Source organism: Cebus imitator, unplaced genomic scaffold (genome assembly GCF_001604975.1).
Source record: "Cebus imitator isolate Cc_AM_T3 unplaced genomic scaffold, Cebus_imitator-1.0 Scaffold7, whole genome shotgun sequence".
Classification (NCBI taxonomy): domain Eukaryota; kingdom Metazoa; phylum Chordata; class Mammalia; order Primates; family Cebidae; genus Cebus; species Cebus imitator.
Window position 1 is genome coordinate 3,846,345 of NW_016107322.1, and position 20,170 is coordinate 3,866,514.

Consider the following 20,170-nt stretch of genomic DNA (forward strand, 5'->3'; position numbering starts at 1 on the left):
AAAAAAAAAGAACTGCAATCAACATAGGAAGGGTATTCTCCTTTCCACCATACTTCCTTACTCCTGTAAAAGAGATGAAAGAAGGTTTTGGCCATTCTGAAAAGCCACCCAGTACCTCCCTTTCCTTTGCTAACACTCAATAATGTCAGGCTTGAAAACAGGGAGGTTTTCAAGAGTAATCCATGGCACTTACATTCTAGAATCTGAGGTTAATGTTTTCTTCCTATTCTGAAAAGTTGCTGAGTACCCTTACTTTAGCTATAGCTAATTTTTTTCTGAGGGAGAGTGGAGATAAATGCAAATTTCCGATGGATATTCCTAGATAGTCTAAAATTTGCTTTTCTACTTCCACACTGCTACATGCTTCCACCAGTAGCATCTCCCAAGAGTATTTCCAGAAAAATAATTATTTTCTTGCTCTGATTTTTAAAAATCACAGTATTTTTCTTCTCCAATAGTTATCTGCATAAATTATGCCTTTTTATGTGGACACACTATCTCCTACAGGAAAAATACTGTACTAAAATATTCTGTATCCTCAATGCCTAACAGTGTCTTGCATACTAGGAAGTCAATAAATGACTTTTTGATTTTTAAAAAGACTACAAATTACATCATGAAATAAAATTGTATCTCTCTGAATGTTAATATAAGCACATTTTCATTGAGGGTATCTTACAAATACAAGTAGAAAATTTTTGTCATTTATTGGTCAAATGGTTATCTGAAATTCATGTCAAAATTATTGGGATTTAAAATATTTTATAAATTTTTAATCAAATTGCTCAATGTTTTTGAATTATGAAACTGCCTGCTCATTTTTCTGAGCTGAACCATTATAATTTCTGTGTGGTATTGAGGTAAAACCTAAAAGACACAGAAAACACCAGAATCAATTGGCCATATGACCATTTTTTTCCAAAGAAACCTTAGGGATATATTGTGGAACTCTTAGGATTCATAAAGCACCCTTTGAAAGTCAGACTTTCAATCAATAAATAGCTATAATATCCTGAGCGAAGGGTCTAAAGCTCAAAATCTACAAAAAGTAATCAAAGCTTGATATGGTTTGGCTGTGTTCCCACCCAAGTCTCATCTTGAATTGCAGTTTCCATATTCCCCACGTGTCGTGGAAAGGACCCCATGGGAGGTAACTGAATCATAGAGGTGGTTTTCCCCCAAGCTACTCTCATGATAATGAATAAGTTCTCACAAGCGCTAATGGTTTTATGAGGGGCTTCCCTGTTCACTCGGCTTTCATTCTTCTCCTTCTCCTGCCCAGTGGGAAAGGACATGTTTGCTTCTGGTTTTGCTATGATTGTAAGTTTCCTGAGGCCTTCCCAGCCATAAGGAGCTATGAATCAATTAAACCTCTTTCCTTTATAAATTATCCAGTCTTGGGCAGTTGTTTATGGCAGCTTGAGAATGTACTAATACAAAGCTCATAGATGAAAAGAGTTTTGAGATTCAGAAAAAAAATCAGAGGAGAGTTGATTCATCTTATTTAATAACCAACAGATGATGTAAATACACTGGACATTCTAAATCTATATGATGTTAAGGTAGAAAACTATTCATTTTTGAATATGATAAGAATTTTCATTCCTCCCTGAATTTATAAGAATTAAAAAGGAATACAATTTAGCTAAATATGAACTATTTGTCTGTCTCTCCAGTCTCACCTTTAATATGCTAGTTTCCAGTTGCTGTTCTAGGTTGTCATAGCAACAAAATGCTATTTTCAATAAGTTTTAGTGGAAAACCTGTTTGGAACACGTAATTTATTATAAGTGGAATGCGTTCAGCTGGCTGCATGTGTGACAGATTCTTCTACTCGAAAAGAAATTATTTGATCATTTTATTCTCGGTGACTACCACTTCTTAACCCTTTTATAACATTATTTTTGTCTATAACCATTAAGTTTTATAGACAATAACAGGAATAACTTCATTGCACACATGCCTGTAGTCGATCCCAAGAGTTAACTGGGGTTTAGATTTAGTCTCCTCCGGCCCAGTACAGCCAGTCTTCATAATCAGTACATTGTTTTGTCTACAATATAGATTTATCATATATTCAGTATTTTAATTTTTTAAATTTTCTTCCAATGTTAATATGATTATACTAGCAGAAAATATAGTACAAAATTTGGAAAAGAATATGCATAATGTTATCATTAGAAGGGCCTATTAAAAAAGCATGGACAGGCTTTTACATGTTCTTCTGTTCCAAAGCTTTTAATTACACACTGGACTATAGAACATATTTCGGGTTTCTTTGTCCCTTATTCGAGGCCCTTCAAAATCTGATCCTCTTTATCTTTTGTACTTCACGTCCACATCCTGCTCTCATAAATCAGCCAGCACAACCAAGTGACTGTCTTATGTTTTCTTACTTCACTGGGCACCTCTATAATTTTCTCCACCTTTGCAATGCCTGGTTCTTATTTTGTTACTCTCCTAAAATTGTCTCTTCTTTCCTCAAATAAGCCACATCAAGCCACTTTCTCTCTTTCCTTTTCCAGATGGATAAAACTTATCCATTTAGTACTTGAATAAAATCTACCTTCTGGAACTTTTCATACTATTTAATTTTTCAAATTACTTAGCTGGTTACATGTACTTCTTTTACCTTCTCAACAAGAAGGTAAGTTCATCCAGAACCAGAACCATGTCTGGTACATGATTTTCCAATTCAACACCAAAGTTGTCTATTTTATTTAATAAAGTTTCTTCACAGAGCCTTCAGATCAGAAGTTTTGTTCCACCCCATCTTTGTCTTCCAGTGACATGTGTAGATGACCCACTTTGTGCCGATACATCAACAGCCATATGAGACCACTTCTGGTAATTAAAGGTAAAGCAGTGGATTATTTCCTGCCTCTCCTTTTAGTTGAATTATCCTCTTTTATCCAAGATATTGCATAAATGTTACAAAGAACCACTTCCTTCATGAGTTACCCATAAGAGACCTTAGCATACACTCAAAATATGCATAATGAAAGCTTTGAGGAGGACTGAAAAGGCTGGGAAGAAACATATACCATACAGAAACAAGTGTCTCTTTCTGGCTTAACCACCAGCTGCGTCATCTTGAGGCTTCCTGACCAGATGAGGACAAGAAAATAGTCCACGTTCTGCTTCCGTTTCCTGCACACCTAAGAAAGTCACCTGATAACCTTCCAAGAGAGTGCTTACCTCAGCAAGTAATGCTCTGTGGGGAATAGGCTACATTCATCTGGCAAACATCACTTTCCACTCATAGAGCGCAGTCACAGAGTAAAAGTAGAGCATTCAAATGAGAGAACATATTTGTTTTCACACTGAGTAGTATTTATCTTTGAAGTTAAAATAATAAGGTATGTTTTGTTATACGGCACTCATATTAATATGCACAATTAACCAAAAAGTCTTGGATATGGTAAATTTCTTTCTTTATTCCAGCATTTTAAAAAGTTAATTGCTCTATTGATTCATTGTGTGAATAATATAATCTGGAATATCATTCTTCAATATGTCACCAAAAAAATTAAAATATTATGCATTCTGCATTATATGTTTTAAAAAGTTATGGTTGAAATATAGGCAGTTTATTGGCTTAAACTTTTAAACCTTGATTATATTTATTATTGTAAGTCACACTGTAAAGTAATAAATGAAAAATTTTCAAATATGAAATATTTGCACTGGCTCTTTAGAGGAGAAGAAAAGTCAATGCATAAAGTCTTACCAGCAGCCGCCTAACTATTATGAAATAAGACCAAATTATTTTACTTTTTTAAAAAGGGCCCCAAATATTGGCTTCGGTGTTTTAGTAAAATGAAAGCTGAGCTGTTAAAGCTAAACTTAGGTCTTCACACTGGATAATGTTATTGAAAACTCTGGGACTTCATTTGGCCTTCTTGTTCTTATGAGATTAATTATAACAATAACAACAACAATTAATAGTCACTATGTATCTGGCACTGTTCGAAAGATTTGCATATATTAACTCATTTCATCCTCACAAATGTCTTATGACACTATAGTTGTCCCCAGTTTTAAAGATAAGAAAACTGTACCACAAGGATGTTAAGTACCTTGCCTAAGGTCATTTACATGGCAAAAAAAGTGGACAGCTAGTATTTCTTTTTTCTTTTTCTTTTTCTTTTTTTTGGGGGGGATATGGAATCTTGCTCTGTCACTAGGCTGGAGTGCAGTGGTGCAATCTTGACTCACTGCATCTTCCGCTTCCTGGGTTCAAGTAATTCTTTTGCCTCAGGCTTCTGAGTAGCTGGGATTACAGGTGCACACCTCCATGCCTGGCTAATTTTTTTATTTTAGTAGAGATGGGGTTTCACCACGTTGCCCACGCTGGTCTCAAACTCCTGAGTTCAGGCAATCTGCACACGTTGACGTCCCAAAGTGCTAGGATTACAGGTTGAGCCACTGGGCCCAGCCCAGTATTTCAACCTGGACAATCCAGCTCTAGCAACTGTGTTCTTAAACACACTGTCAAATCACCTCTCAAGAATGTGCCTTTCTTTATGATAAGTGAAATAAGTCAGGCGCAGAAAGAAAAAAATCATATGTTCTCACTTCTATGTGGAATCTAAAGCAATCCATCTCATAGAAGCAGAGAGTAGAACAGTGGTTACCAGAGGCTGGAGAGTAGGAGCAATAGGAAGATGTTGGTCAAAAGGTACAAAGTTGTACTTAGGAGGAATAAATGATAAGTATTTAATGTGATTGACATGTTAATTAGCTTGATTCAATCATTCCACACTGTATGTGTATATACATCAATAGATAGGTCATATATATATGATACATGATATATATATATATATATATATATCATAACATCATATGGACCCTATAATTATATGGGCCCCATACTTATTTTGACTATTATAATTTTTCTGAAACATTTAAAAAATAATATAAAGCATAAAAAAGTAATATACTCTGCTGTGCTACAGAATTGTTAAGACTGGAAGCTCCACTAACCACTATTATTTCTTCCTTCGGATACCTAATTCTTCAGCCATCACATAGTCAAATATAACCAAAACCAAACCAATGTTTCCCAAAGGTGATTGAGATGGTTTAAGGTTAGATACAGACTTTAAAAATTTTAATACTGCTGTGGTCTGAATGTTTGTTCCCCCCAAAACTTACACGTTCAAACCAAATCTACAATATTGTGGGTATTAAAAAGTGGGGACTTCAGAAGATGATTATGTGAGGGGGACCCCCACTCATGAATGGGATTAGCGGATGAATACCCTTATTAAAGAGGTAGTTGTTCATTCCTTCCACCATGTGGAGACACAGTCAGGAGGTGCCATCGATGAGGAAGAGGCCCTCACCAGACATTAAATCTAACAGACCCTTGATCTTGGACTTCCCAGCCTCTAGAACTGTGAGAAATAAATTTCTGTTCTTCAGTGACCCAGGTTGTGATATTTTTGTTATAACAGCCAAATAGACTAAGGCAAATAGCTATATATTTATTGTTATGCATATTAAGATATCAGTATAATTAGCACATCAAAAACAACGATTTCATAAATATTACTGCTTGACTAAGACAATAATCTAGTAAATAATTTATAGCATTTTAAAGAAAAACTATTAAGTAGATAATAGAACAAATGCTAAGTAATAGAATTAATGGCAGAAATGTTGAAGACAGCACATGTCTGATGGAAGTTTGCCAAACATCGACTTCAACAGTGCTCTTCTCTCTGAGCTAAATTTCCACATACACCCCGGCTGGAGTGTTTCAGCAAAACTGGGGCAGGATCACTAGAGCTGTGTTATAGTGTGGCTAGCCCCCCCAACATTTTATTATACAAAACCATATGCAAGTTTCTCCAGTGGTAACTACCCAGGACCACCAAGACAGTCATCCCCATTACTCTGCTGTTGATTGAGAAGCCATTATCCAGAACCCAACAGAAAGCACAGTAGGACTAGTCTCTGCCACCCTCAGAACACCTAACTAGGCCCTTTTGTAAAGGCCTGAGGAACAAACAGAGAGAAAAGCAAGGACAGATGAAAAAAACAGGGAACTGTGACATGTGGGAAGCAACAAAGAAAACATCTGCACCATGTTAAGTATACTGTACCAACTTGCGCTAGTTTATTCTTCCAGATTTGTCCCTCGTCTATAGGTAATAAAACTAAAATGCACCAACTGCGAAGGGAGTGAAACCAGTTTCTTTGACTCTGAACCTGGATGACTTTTGCACTTTAGAGTAGAGACTGAAGAAGCGAAGTGATACAGAGTGGATGAAAAAGGGTGGAAGTACCTTGAAAAGATACCTTATCTTTTTCAGGAGGAGTCTCACTCTGCTGCCCAGCTTGCAGTGGCGTGATCTCAGCTCACTGCAACCTCCACCTCCCAGGTTCAAGCGAATCTTCTGCCTCAGCCTCCTGAGTAGCTGGGATTACAGGCACCTGCCACCACGCCCAGCTAATTTTTGGATATTTAGTAGACACAGGGTTTCACCATGTTGGCAAAGCTGGTCTCGAACTCCTGACCTCAGGTGATCTGCCTACCTCAGCCTCCCAAAGTGCTGGGATTACAGACAGAGCCACCATGTCCGGCCTCAGATACTCTTTTCCATAAGTTAAAAAAACAATGTAAGGCAAGCCACATAGTCATGAACCCTGAACTACAACCTGGATATCTGAATGGCCAGCTTGATGCTCTGTCTAGCCCCATTTTTTGAAAGTCTTGAGCCTTCAGTGCAAGTTATAGTTGGAAAAGAGGCAAGTTTAAATTAAGTCAAATGGAAGCACTGCTATGCCAAGTCATAGAGTTAGCATACGCACAGTGGCTGGCAGCCATGGAAACAATTTCTGCTGAATAGGTTATAAACCAAATAGGCTACTGCAGGACACTCTCTGAGCAGTGTCATTTTATGATGTTGGATCCAAAATCCTGAGCATTTTAGTGGACTGGCAGGGAAAGAAGCTGAAATTTACCTTGTCAAAATCTTTATTGGAATACTGCTGCTTTATTACAACACTCATTAGTTCTTTCTTCAACTTAGAAGCTAAGTAAGATGGTTTCTTTAAAAGCAAGCACAATGCCCATATTCTCCCCAATGGACCATAATATCACTACATTAAAAGGCCACTTTTGTTCTTACGGTGTTCCGCCCTTGGTCAAGACTACATAAATATTGGTTGAATTGAATCAAATTTATTTGAAAGGTTGTAACACCTGTGTAGGGATAAATGAAAATCATCTAAGCATGAACAAAAGAAAAAATTATAAAACAGAAAAGCATTTGTATTTCTAGCAGTTTGTACTTACTTCTTTTATAATCATCTTTGGAAAAAGCCATTAGCATAAAAATAATTTTAGTCTATAGTGACAAAAAAAGTACCAAAATTATTATAACTATGATTACTTAGCAATTCTTAGTCTTATATTTTACCTTTTGATTGGTACCTTAATACATAATGCTGCTATTAAGAGGCATATTAACCCACCTTTTGACTCCAGACAATCCTCTTTAAACAAGTTTTATACTACTAAATTTTCTGTTAAGTTCTTTGCATGTATATTTCTTTCACTTTGTTTCTCTTTAATATTCCAAAAAAAATTATGAAACCATATTGTATGGTGTCAATAAGCATCACAAATAACAAAATCCAAGTAATCATAACTCTCAATACTTGACATTCCATTTAGTTTTTATTCCTCTATCCCCTTCCTAATAATCACAGAAACATAAGAATATTTAATTTAAAAATCACAATTTCACAACAAGTAACTAATAATGACAATTTTGTGATTTTGAATGTAATCCTGAATCCTGCATGATTGCTTCATTGAAAATAATCTCTTCTATGTCTTCTATGCAATAAAGAATAACAATCTGTAGCCTACAATTTGAATGATTTATACCGTTTGGTTCCAGATCTTTCCAGCTCTTTTCAGCAACGAATTTTTTAGCAAAGCAAACTTTATGTGGAGCCAGAAATAAGACGACCCTGAATGGCATTGAGAAAATTATCAAAGGAAACGAGACCATTTTAAAGGTAATCGTTTTCTCAGGGTAAGTATAGAAACTTTTTTCCCTTGAGTTCCACAACTACAACCTACTTAATCATTTGAGGTACGTTGTATTACTGCTCAAAAAAATTTACTTTTTCCTCACCTCTTCTTTGGGAGGAGTATAATTCTCCACTTAATTGATTTGACAGTCAAGTCACTGCTTGAAAGAAAATCTAAAATTCATGGTATTGGCTTTAGGGCCAAATGTAGGTGACCAGGAAACTTCTTTATGAAGATTATCCTTTTGTATTCCGTGACTGAATGCTGGGACTGACGAGAAAGCATGATGTAGAGATTATCACAAGATTTAAGACTTACGTCTGATGCTTAAACCTGAGGGGTGGAAAGTCATCATTGGAGTAGGGCTGAATACATTCTGTGGGCAGAAGAAAAAGAAGTTAATACTTGTTGCCCAGAAAACAAATTGTGGGTAGACTGTATTATTATTCCACAAATATCCAGTTCTCCCCATGCTAACACTGAAGAATCATGAAAGTCCATCCCATTGATACTGGCTTGATTATGTGATTTGTTTAGACCAAGGAATGAGATAGGATTTGGCGTACAGTTTTTCACACAGCAGCTTTAAACATGCCTACGCGTTTTGGTTTGGTCTCTTATTTATTCCCTTCTGCCATGAGAAAAATATGCCCTTGTTAGCCAGTATTTCTTCAGCCTGGATCTCAGAATAGCAGGTATGTTGAACACACCTAATGCAGTCAGGTCCTGGAGAAGAGATGCTCTGCCATCCTGCAGACCTGTGAACAAGAAATAAAGGCCTTTTGATATAAGCCATTGAAGTATTGCGGGTTGTTTGCTATTCAAGTTATCACAGAAAATCTTACTAATACACAATTTCATGAGCATCAAATCAGCAATCTTCACATATAAGAAGGCAAAAGTCATATTTTACCTGATTTCATCTGATACTGCCCTCTTTTTCTTTCTTCCTTTTTTTTATGTTTTATATGCCCCATCATATTGAAAAGGCATATTTTGGCTGTCATCTGTTGTTTTTACTATATGTCCCTATAACATTCAAGAAGCTATAGAAGATTCATAAATAAATTATTGGGCTCATGAGTTCAACCTAGGCATTCTCCCAGACATACTTTGTAGACATTAAATCTGAGAGGATTTGTCTTTGTATGGTAAATTAGGAAGGCATTGCTAAAATCTACACACTAGCTGCTATTTTAATATGGTGAGCTAAAATACAAAACAACAATACTTGTGATAGCATTTAGTAATGGTCTTGTTATTTAATTATTATTCCACTATATATTTTATCTCATATGCCAACACATTTAGTTAAGATGAAGCATCTTCTGTTTTACAACATTCTGAATATCATTAATTAAATATCATTAATCAAAACTAAAAGGATAAAATCACTGATAAATCAACCAATCTAAATGAAAGAAGGGAGTCAGGGCAGATAATAGAATTTGGGGATGTACAAGCTCTCCTCTAGCTGCTCACAGGATTGCCTAAAGAAACAGGCTGGCCCAAGAGCACCTTTCCATGCCAAATTATACAGCAGGGAACTGAAAACACAGCTGGGGTTCTTGGATTACGTGTGTGACAAACCCCGAGGAACTGCCAGCCAGATGCCCGCAGTAAAGCCAGTGTTCCTTGCTTAGCACAGACATGAAACTAACGATGCATCCCATGATGCAGCCATTAAGATAAAACCATCTGTGGGTTTATTTATCCACCATTTTGTCACTTATAGATGTACATTAAGAAAAGGAAAACATGACAGAGAAAGTAATTTATATGAGAAGTTTATTAGTACATAGACATGGCCTAATGACTAGTAGTTCAGAAATTTGAAACTCTCTGTCACTCGACTGTCTCATGTTGCAGCGTCCACACTCTTTTATGTGTGGCCCCAGTAGCTCAAAAAGTTAAACTATTGGCAGCAATGAGTAAGCTATCAAATCAATTAATTTTTAGTGTGGAATATTGATGCAGGATATCAGAGGACTTGAGGAAAGTCAACCTTAGATTAATGTCAATAGTTTTGAAAAATAGTGAACAAATGGCTGTACCACACAAATGGCTAAGTTGGTTCCTATCCATTTAAAAGATTAAACCCTGAAAAATTAGTGAGGTCCAATCATAGCTATCTTATTATTGTCAGTGGTCAGTAATATAATAGCGATACTCATAGTAGTGACTTCAACATAAAAGTCTTGTTCTTCTAGAAAGTTAGAATTTTATTTGTACTCATTGCAAAGCAATATTTTCATTTAGATATTGTTACTGTAATTTTCTCTGCAGAAAAATATTCCCAGCAAAGTATTGCAGAGATTTATTTTATCTATACCATAAGCAAGTGAATACTTTATAAATTACTGTAATTTAAAAAATGTTTCATGCAAGTTTATTATTTGATTACATTAACTATCCTGTATATATTAAATAATATCATCTGCACTTAACCATGAGGCTCTTAAGACCTGGACATACACCTAAGACCTGGACATACACCTAAGACCTGGACATATCAATTTCTCTGTTCTCCTATGCCATTGCATAGATGGTAATTGGAAGAGGTTAAATGAGTATATATTTTCTAAATCCAAATCAAATTGACTTTTTACTATGTAATGAGAAGATTTTATCTACTAGTTTAATTATCATGCTTGTCTTCTTCATATGAGTATTACATAGACAAAGCAAAATTAAATACCCACCACATACAACATATATGACGTAAAATTTTAAACAAGATGTTTAAACAATGTTTTAAAATGTAAATATTAGACACAGGGAATCTTGACAGTTTTTACATTAAGAATCTTGACTTCTTTTATCTGCTATGATTGATTTCAAAGCAGAGCTATTTATGTTAAAACTTACCGCAATTAGAAAATTCTATAGTATTTAAGTCGATTATTGCTACAGTCTGAATGTCTGTGTTCCCCTAAAAATCCTAACCCCCAGGATGGTGGAATTAGGAAATGAGGTCTTTTGAGAGGTGATTAGGTCATGAGGCCAAAGCCCTCATGAATGGAATTAATGCCCTTATAAAAGAAGCCCCAGAAAGTTGCCTTGCCCCTTCCGCTGTGTGAGGTCGCAGAAAGAAGGTTCTGTCTATGAGAAAATGGGACCTAACCAGACACCAAATCTGCAGGCACCTTGGTCATGAACTTTCTAGCCACTAAAACTGTGAGAAATTTCTGTTGCTACCCAGTTTATGGTATTTTGTTATAGCAGCTGGAATGAACTAAGTTATTTTCCTCAAAATTTGTTTGGCAGAAAGATGCAGATAAATAAAATAGAGCAGCTTAGAAATGTTTCATAAAATTTAGGCTTCTTCTGGATTGATAACCATTATTTTCTCTCTCTCTTTTCTGGAGAAAAAAAAATACTACTACTTTAATCAACTAGTTTAAATATACGAATCCATAGATTTACTTCATTTAAAATGACAGAAAAACTAGAGGGCTTTGATTGTAACAGATCAATTTATATAAAAATAAAAGATAACAGTACTTCAATGAGTATTGCTAAGAGACAGGAAGAGTACTTTCTATTTAGTATATAAAATGTAAAATACCGACAAGTGTGGTGGCTCATACCTGTAATCCCAGCACTTTGGAAAGCTGAGGCAGGCGGATCACTTGAGGTCACGAGTGCAAGACCAGCATGGCCAAAATGGAGAAACCCCTGTCTCTACTAAACATGCAAAAATTAGCCAAGCATGGTGGCATATGCGTACAATCCCAGCTACTTGGGAGGCTGAGGTAGGAGAATCCCTTGAACCTGGAAGGTGGAGGTTGCAGTGAGCCGAGATCACACCACTGTACTCCAGCCTGAGAGACAGAGCAAGGCTCTGTCTCAAAAAAAAAAAAAGTAAAATATTTCCTTTTCAATCATGACTCATTTTATCTACCACTTAAATCTATTCCTTGGAACTCTGGGAGAAATAAGTAATGTATCCTCCCAAGTGTGAAGGAAAAGTCTGTGAAAATTACACACTTTCATTTTTTCTCCCAGTTGGCAGCACTCACAGCTATTGTAACAAGACCTACCTTACAAAATTCTTTGTTGGCTCCTGTCTTGCATCGTTTTTAGATTCCTCCTTCCTCCCCTCAATTTTTTTTCCTAATGGACTAGATTCCTTTGCTGGCAGGGTCATTCCTCCAGGAGGTATATATTGTCTCTGTATGTCTATGATTTGATATGGGTCTTGAGGATAAAGACCTTCTAGACCCAAAGAATTCATATTTTAAGAGGCTTATTGTATACTAGTATGTTTTTTATTTAATTTAGAGTAGGCAGTGTATATATGTTTTTCAATAACTAGGAATCACAAAGATATTTACTGTTATGTGTCTGGTTTCTACCTTGTCCCCAATTTCTCCTGTTCCCATCCATCCCACCAAAAAAAGTCATTTTTACTACTCTTTTTTGTTTTCTTTCAGATATATAATAAGCATATGTAAGAAAAAATAAATATGTATTCTCTCTCCTTTCCCATTATTTTTTACTCAAGTTATAGAGGACCATATATAATGGTTTTTATGTTGTCTTTCTTAAAACTTCACAATGTACTTTGGGTATTTTGCAATGAACTACAGAATCGATTTTTCTTTTAAATTTCTACATATTTATTTATATTAACAATATACAAGTTATGTATGTCTCCAAGTTAGTTTAAATGTCAAATAGAATAATAATACGTAATCAAGTTACACAATCGGTTTTATCAGATTTTTTTTAATGGTGGGCAAATTTGAGTCTATAAGGTGACAACTGTAAGTGATAAGAAATTGTCCTTAAATGCAAGACCAAACACTTTTGTTACACACTCAGAAGTAAACAAAAGAAAATGGCTATTTTTTCAAGATGGCTACATTTTCAGCTAAGATAATCTAAGTTTTACTCAAATGAAATATATCACCTCTTAATAATTGCATCCTTATGGTTATTACATTCATGATAAGAGCTATTTTATGTAATAACACAAGTTATAAAAGAACGTGTAGATGTGTTTAAACTTTCCAATCTAGCAGAAAAGTCAGCACTGCAATGTGAGAAACACCAGCCTGCACTTCCATTCAAGCCTTCTTAGGAAGTATAAAATACTGTACACACAGGAAACACACCTATTGCAAATCACCTTGTCTATAAACGTCTAGTCCATAAATTTATCGTCACAAAGTGAACACACTTGTATAACCATAAGCTGCATTCTAATAAAGAAATGAATCAGTAGTACCAGCTTCCTTGACACTGCCCTGATGAAAAGAACAAGCAGTGGTATTATATTGACTGAAAACAGAACAAATATTTGCCTGGGCGACAGACCAAGACTCCATCTCAAAAAGGAAAAAGAAAATTGAAGGAAAAAACTACTCTAATCCTGAAAATATTAACTCCAATACTTCATTCTCTGGCTATACCCTACTACCTTCTCAGTTTTCATACTAAATGTTATAAAAAAAAATCATGTTTGAAACCAAGGAAATTGCAATTTTCAACAATAGAACATATATGGGAAGAGCACATAAATCCATATTCCCAGTTCCAAGAGGAGCAAGCTGTATACTAATTTGTGCTCAGAATTTAAATCCCAGAGACTATACCCTAAATAGAGGTCCAGGAATAGTGTCAAGGCTTCTAGTGGGTACCACCTCTCAACACCTTTTGGACACCTGAGAAAAATAACAATAATAATGAGGAAACTTACCCATACTCAATGTTGCAGTTTTGTTAAAACTGTTTTAAGCACTTTACATGATAATCTTATTTAACTGTTGTGTCAACTCTTTGAGGTAAGAGTAATTATTATCCCAATTTTAAAGATAAGAAAGTAAGGCGGAGAGGAGCTAGTTTTATAAAACAATTAAAATTGGGTCATCCAGCTTGGAACAGGTAGGATTCAAAACCAATATGTCTTATTCTAGCAGATCAGTAGCTCAGAAAGCGTCTGTCAAGGAGGTCTAAAATTTCCAAAAATCAGCCTTACAAGAAGTAGTGGAATATATGGGCAACCTCAGTCAATTTGGAGCTTCTTACAGAGCTCCAGATGGAAGGGTTCAGGGAACTGGGGTACAAATCAGTATTCAGAGTCCCAAGGAGATTCAGCAAGGGCTGTGTTGGTCTCCTCTTCATTTATTCCATTGTGATTTCCCTCTAAGGTAGCTTTAGATACAGAGAGTCGCCCAGATTGAAGCTAGTTCCCTCCAGCAATTTGTATTCTCTGACTCTATCACTAACATTGGCCTCTTGGTAATAATCGGCTCCATTTATTTTCATAATTCTTGCTACTGAAGTATTATTCTAAATTGACTAATGAATATACACTTTCCTATTGGAGGCGAGCATTCCCTGACTTCTTGTATTAGTCAACATTGGTTCAAGTAACAAATAAACCCTTATGTTTCAATGGCTTTAGAAAACAGAAGGTTATTTTATTATCATAGAATCAGATGTGGGTAAAGTAACTTTTTGCCTTCTTTTTAGTTACACCATCTGGTGCTTGTGGGTTTTTGAGGTCACCATAAAAAAAAAAAGAGAAGGATGGAAGAAACGCCTACTGCAAATCACCTTGTACTCTAAGTCCTAACTGCAGATTAAGCTGAGAAATACAGAGGCACATATTTAGTAAATCCTATCTGCCTACCACATGCAGCATGGCCCTTCAAATGGTAAGGAAATTCCTGTTACCCTTACTTATCTGGAGTATTGATCTTAGCATTCTGGTTGGTAAACTGTGAGTCTCAAATTTCATTGACCATTTCTCCTAGGAGGCCTCTGAGCTCTTATACAAGTTGTATTTCTGGTAGGGAATGCTATGGACATGACCCTCTGTGAAAAAGCTACATTTCAATGTAATTTAAATTAATTTAATTTTATAATTCGGAGAGTGAGGGAATGTCTTTTCTATCATTTCTCCTGGTGCCAGTAATAAAATTTTATAGCTGTTGGAGAAACAGTAGCCTGGAAAATACACTCATTGAATTCCTCCAACAAAATGCTTTGGTCCTAAATTTCCACGACTTTTACTGATTACTGCTCTATAATTTCTGATCAGTTTTTCCCACTTATGTGATTATATACCTTTCAGTCATTGGCTGTTTTTACTTTTTAGTATTTTTTCTATTTAATTCCTCAAGTGAAATTTATAATAGTTTCATATCTCTAATATGGGACTGTACTGGCAGTGAATCTCCTTGCATCCTTATGTTTATGGTGGTCTTGGAAATTTTATCTTGCCTTACTGCATTCAAAATTCATTATTTGGGAAGAGATATCATCAAGATGACTGACTTGAGGCACACAGCAGACTTGCCTCCTCCACAGAGAAAGACCTAAACAGCAAGTACATAACTACATGTCAAACAGAGCCTCTAAGGGAAAATTCTAGGATCCATCAGCGTAGCAATAGAGACCCTCTGAGGTGCAGAAGTTTAAGTTTGCAGCATAGCAAGGGAAGTAATTCAGCTGACTGGATCAACTCAAAGCCAGGAGAGACTCCTCCTTGCAGGAATTAGGTAAATAAGGGATCTTCAGCAGTCTACATTCCCACCACAGACAACTGCAGTCTAAGCCACACACAAGAAAAGTCCCTCAGCTCTCCCAGGCCCTGACTAGTATAAGGAGCTGCCAGGACATCACAAAACTGCATTGCTCCAGAGAAGAAATTAGTGCAAATTCCCACCTTCAGAATCCAAGTTGCTGTAGTGCAGCACCATTTTCAGAGTAAAGTCCACACTGGACTACATCCTGCCCTGAAGCCAATTAGCTCTTGCATTTCCAAATCCTCAGAGACCCACCAAGATCTCCCCACATTAGTGCATAAAGCTGCAGAGTTGCAATCACACCACCAGCACGTGAGCCCACGCAGTGCCCTATAACCCAGAATAGAGGCAGTCCAGCACTTCAGGGATGCTGTTCTGAGGACATAGATAACTGACTGAAGCATGAGATCTTGAAAGCTTGAAAGCCACCTACCTGAGGCCACTACCACCAAAAGCAAACCTACCTCCCTCCAACACTGGAGTCACTGCAGGCTTATGATTCCCACTTGGGGTCTTGAGGAGCAGCCTTTCCATTTTGCCACTTACCTCGCTGGGGCCAATGCATCCCACTCAGAGTCTGAGGGAGCAACTCCACTTCCCCACTGCTAACACTATCAGGGCTTATGGGTACTATTCATGAGCCCAAAGATAGACCCACCATTGGCACTAGCAGTGCCTATGCACACCACTTTGGATCCTGAGGCCTGGCACAACTGTCCTGCTGCTCCTACTGGTGTCTATGCACCCTGCCCAAAGGCTCAAATGCAATACCACCAAAGGCCTGCTCCCACTAATCCTGATACCTGCAAGTGCCATCTATGGGCCTGAAGACCAGCTCATTTGGCACACCCATTGACAGCAAAACTTTACCAGAATATCCAAACAACCACAGCCTAAGACAGTAAAGAAGTCACAGACATCAACCATGTTGCTTATAGCCAAATAAATCACACTGAGACTATGCTATGATACCCAACCAGGAACAAAATGAAAGCATGCTGTCTAACTGAGATGATTATGATAGCTGAGAGACAGAAGTCCCTACAGAACCTACTCCAAAAAACCAAAAAAGTAACAATTACACAAGATGTGCACATATCAACATAAGGACATAAGAAACATTAAAAATTAAGGAAACATTATACCTCCAAGACAACACAATAGTTTTTCAGTAACAAATCCTAAACAAAAGGAAATTCATAAAATGCTTGAGCCAAGCATTGTGAGCCAAGAATACTATATCCACCAAAGCTATTATTCAAAAATGAAAGAGAAATAAAGTATTCCATGAAGAAACAAAAATTGTGAGAATTTATGACTAGATTAGGCCTAGAAGAAATGCTTAAGGGAGTCCTATATCTGAAAGTGAAAGAACAGCATTTACCATTATAAAATACACATAAGTATAAAAATCACTGGAAGATTGGATAAATATATGAGGAAGAAATCAAACATTGTTACTACAGAGAGCCATCAAATCACTAAGATAAGAAATGAGAAAGAAAAGGAAAGAAAGAAAGAAAGAAAGAAAGAAAGAAAGAAAGAAAGAAAGAAAGAAAGAAAGAAGAAAGAAAGAAAGAGAAATGTAAAACAACAAGAAAACAATTTTAAATGACAAGAATAAGTCCTTACCTATCAATAATAACTTTGAATGTAAACAGTTTAAATTCCTCAATTAAAAGATATACTCTGGCTGAATGGATTAAAAAGTGACTGAACTGTATGCTCCCTACAACAATCTCAGTACACCTGTAAAGACATATATAGGCTGAATGTGAAGGGATGGAAAAAAGATATCCCATGCAAGTGGGAACCAAAAGCATACAAGAGTAGTAATGTTTACATCAGATGAAATGATTTTTACACAAAGATCAAATTTAACTGATTAATAACTTAAATATAAGACCTGAAACTTTGTAACTACTAAATGAGAATATTGGGACAGCACTTCAGGACATTAGTCTGGACAAATATTTTGGGGGCTAAGATCTCAAAAGCACAGAATACGCAAGTAAAAATAGGCAAATGGGATTACACAAAGCTAAAATGCTTCAGCACAGTAAAGGAAACAATCAACAGTGTGAAGAGATAACTTACAGAATGGGAGAAAATATTTGCAAACTAGCTTTCCGACAAGTAGCTAATTAATATATAAAGAACTCAAAGAATGCAACAGAAAAAAAATAGAAATAACCAATTAAAAATGGGCAAATAAACTGAATAGAAATAACTCAAAAGAAGACATACAAATGGCCAACAAGTGTATTAAAAATGCTGGATATCCCTAATAATCATGGAAATACAAATCAAAACCACAATAATATATAAACTTACCCCAATTAAAATGTCTGTTATCAAAAAGACAAAAAATAACAGATGTTGGGAGGATGTGGAAAAAAGGAACTCTTATACTCTGTTGGTTAAAATGTAAATTAGTATAGCCACTATATAAAACAGTATGAAGGTTGATACAGTTTGGCTTTGTCCCCACCCAAATCTCACCTTGAATTGTAGTCCCCATGATCCCCATCTGTCTTGGGAGGGACCCAGTGAAAGGTAATTAAATCACGGGGGCAGTTACTCCAATGCTTCTGTTCTCATGATAATGAGTGAGATCTCATGAGATCTTACTTTATAAGGGGCATTTTCCCTTTTGCTTAGCACTTCTCCTTTCTGCCATATGTGAAGAAAGACAAGTTTGCTTCCAGTTCTGCCATGATTATAAGTTTCCTGAGGACTCCCCAGCCCTGTGAAACTGTGAGTCAATAAAACCTCTTTCTCTTATAAATTACCCAGTCTCAGGTACTTCTTTATAGCACCATGAGAATAGACTAATACAGTAAATAAATAAAAAAGACAACACAGTGCTGCTATAAAGATACCCAAAAATGTAAAAGTGACTTTGGAACTGGGTAACAGGCTAAGGTTGGAACAGTTTAGAAGGCTCAGAAGAAGACAACAATGTGGGACAGCTTGAAACTTCCAAGAGACTTTTAAAGCTAGGAAGACAGAAATATGTGAGAAAGTTTGAAACCTCCTAGAGGCTTGTTAAATGGCTTTGACCAAAATGCTGATAGTGATATGGACAATGAAGGCCAGGCTGAGGTGGTCAAAGATGGAGATGAGGAACTCACTGGGAACTGGAGTAAAGGTTACTCTTGCTGTGCAAAGAGACTGGTGGCATTTTTGCCCCTGCCCTAGATATCTGTGGAATTTTAAACTTGAGAGAGATGATTTAGGGTATCTGGTGGAAGAAATTTCTAAGGAGTGAAGGGTTCAAGAGAAAACAGTGCATTAAAATTTGGAAATTTTGCATACTGGCAATGAAATAGAAATGAAAAACCCATTCTCTGGGGAGAAATTCAAGCCAGCTGCAGAAATTTGCATAAGTAATGAGGAGCCCAATGTTAATCATCAAGAAAATGGGAAAAATGTCTGAAGGGCATGTCAGATACCTTCTGGTAGCCCCCCTCTCACCACAGGCCCAGAGGTCTAGGATAAAAAAAATTGGTTTCATGGGCTAGGCCCAAATTCCCATTGCTGTGTGCAGCCTAGGGACTTAATGTCCTGCACTGCAGACACTGCAGCTGTGACTGAAAGTGGACATGATACAATTTGAGCTATGGCTTCAGAGGGTGCAAGCCTCAAGCCTTAGCAGCTTCCACATGGTGTTAAGCCTGCAGGTACACAGAAGTCAAGAACTGAGGTTTGGGAACCCTCACCTAGATTTCAGATGATGTCCAGGCAGAAGTCTGCTGCAGGGTGGAACCCTCATGGAGAACCTCTGCTAGGGCAGTGTGGAAGGGAAATGTAGGATCACAGCCCCCACACAGAGTTACCACTGGGGCACTGCCTGGTGGAGCTGTGAGAGGAGGGCCACCATCCTCCAGACCCAAAATGGTAGATCCACTGCCAGTTTGTACCATGCACCTCGAAAAGCCCCACCTCCCATGGCCTTGGGAGCTCACATCTGTGGCTTTGCAGGGTACAGAGGGGGGCTGTACCCTGCAAAGCCACAGGTGTGAGCTCCCAAGGCCATGGGTGCCCCACCTCTTGCATCAGTCTGACTTGGATGTGTGACATGGAGTCAATGGAGATCATTTTGGAGCTTTATGCTTTGACTGCCCTGCTGAATTTTGGACCTGCAGCCCCCTTGTTCTGGCTAATTTCTCCCATTTTTATTGTGTCTATTTACCCAATGTCTGTACCTTCAGTGTATCTAGGAAGTAACTAACTTGCTTTCGATTTTACAGGCTCATTACCTTGTCGCAGATGAGACTGTGGACTTTACTGGAATGAGTTAAGACTTTGAGGGACTGTTGGGAGATTTGAGAGGGGCCAGGGTGACATGATATGGTTTGGCTGTGTTTCCACCCAAATCTCATCTTGAATTGTAGTTTCCATAATTCCCACCTCTCTTGGGAGGGACCCAATGGGAGGTTATTGAATCATGGGGGCAGTTACCCTCATGCTGCTGTTCTCATAATAAGTGAGTTCTCATGAGATCTGATGGTTTTGTAAGATGGCTTTTCCCACTTTTGATCGGCACTTCTTCCTGCCATCATGTGAATAAGGA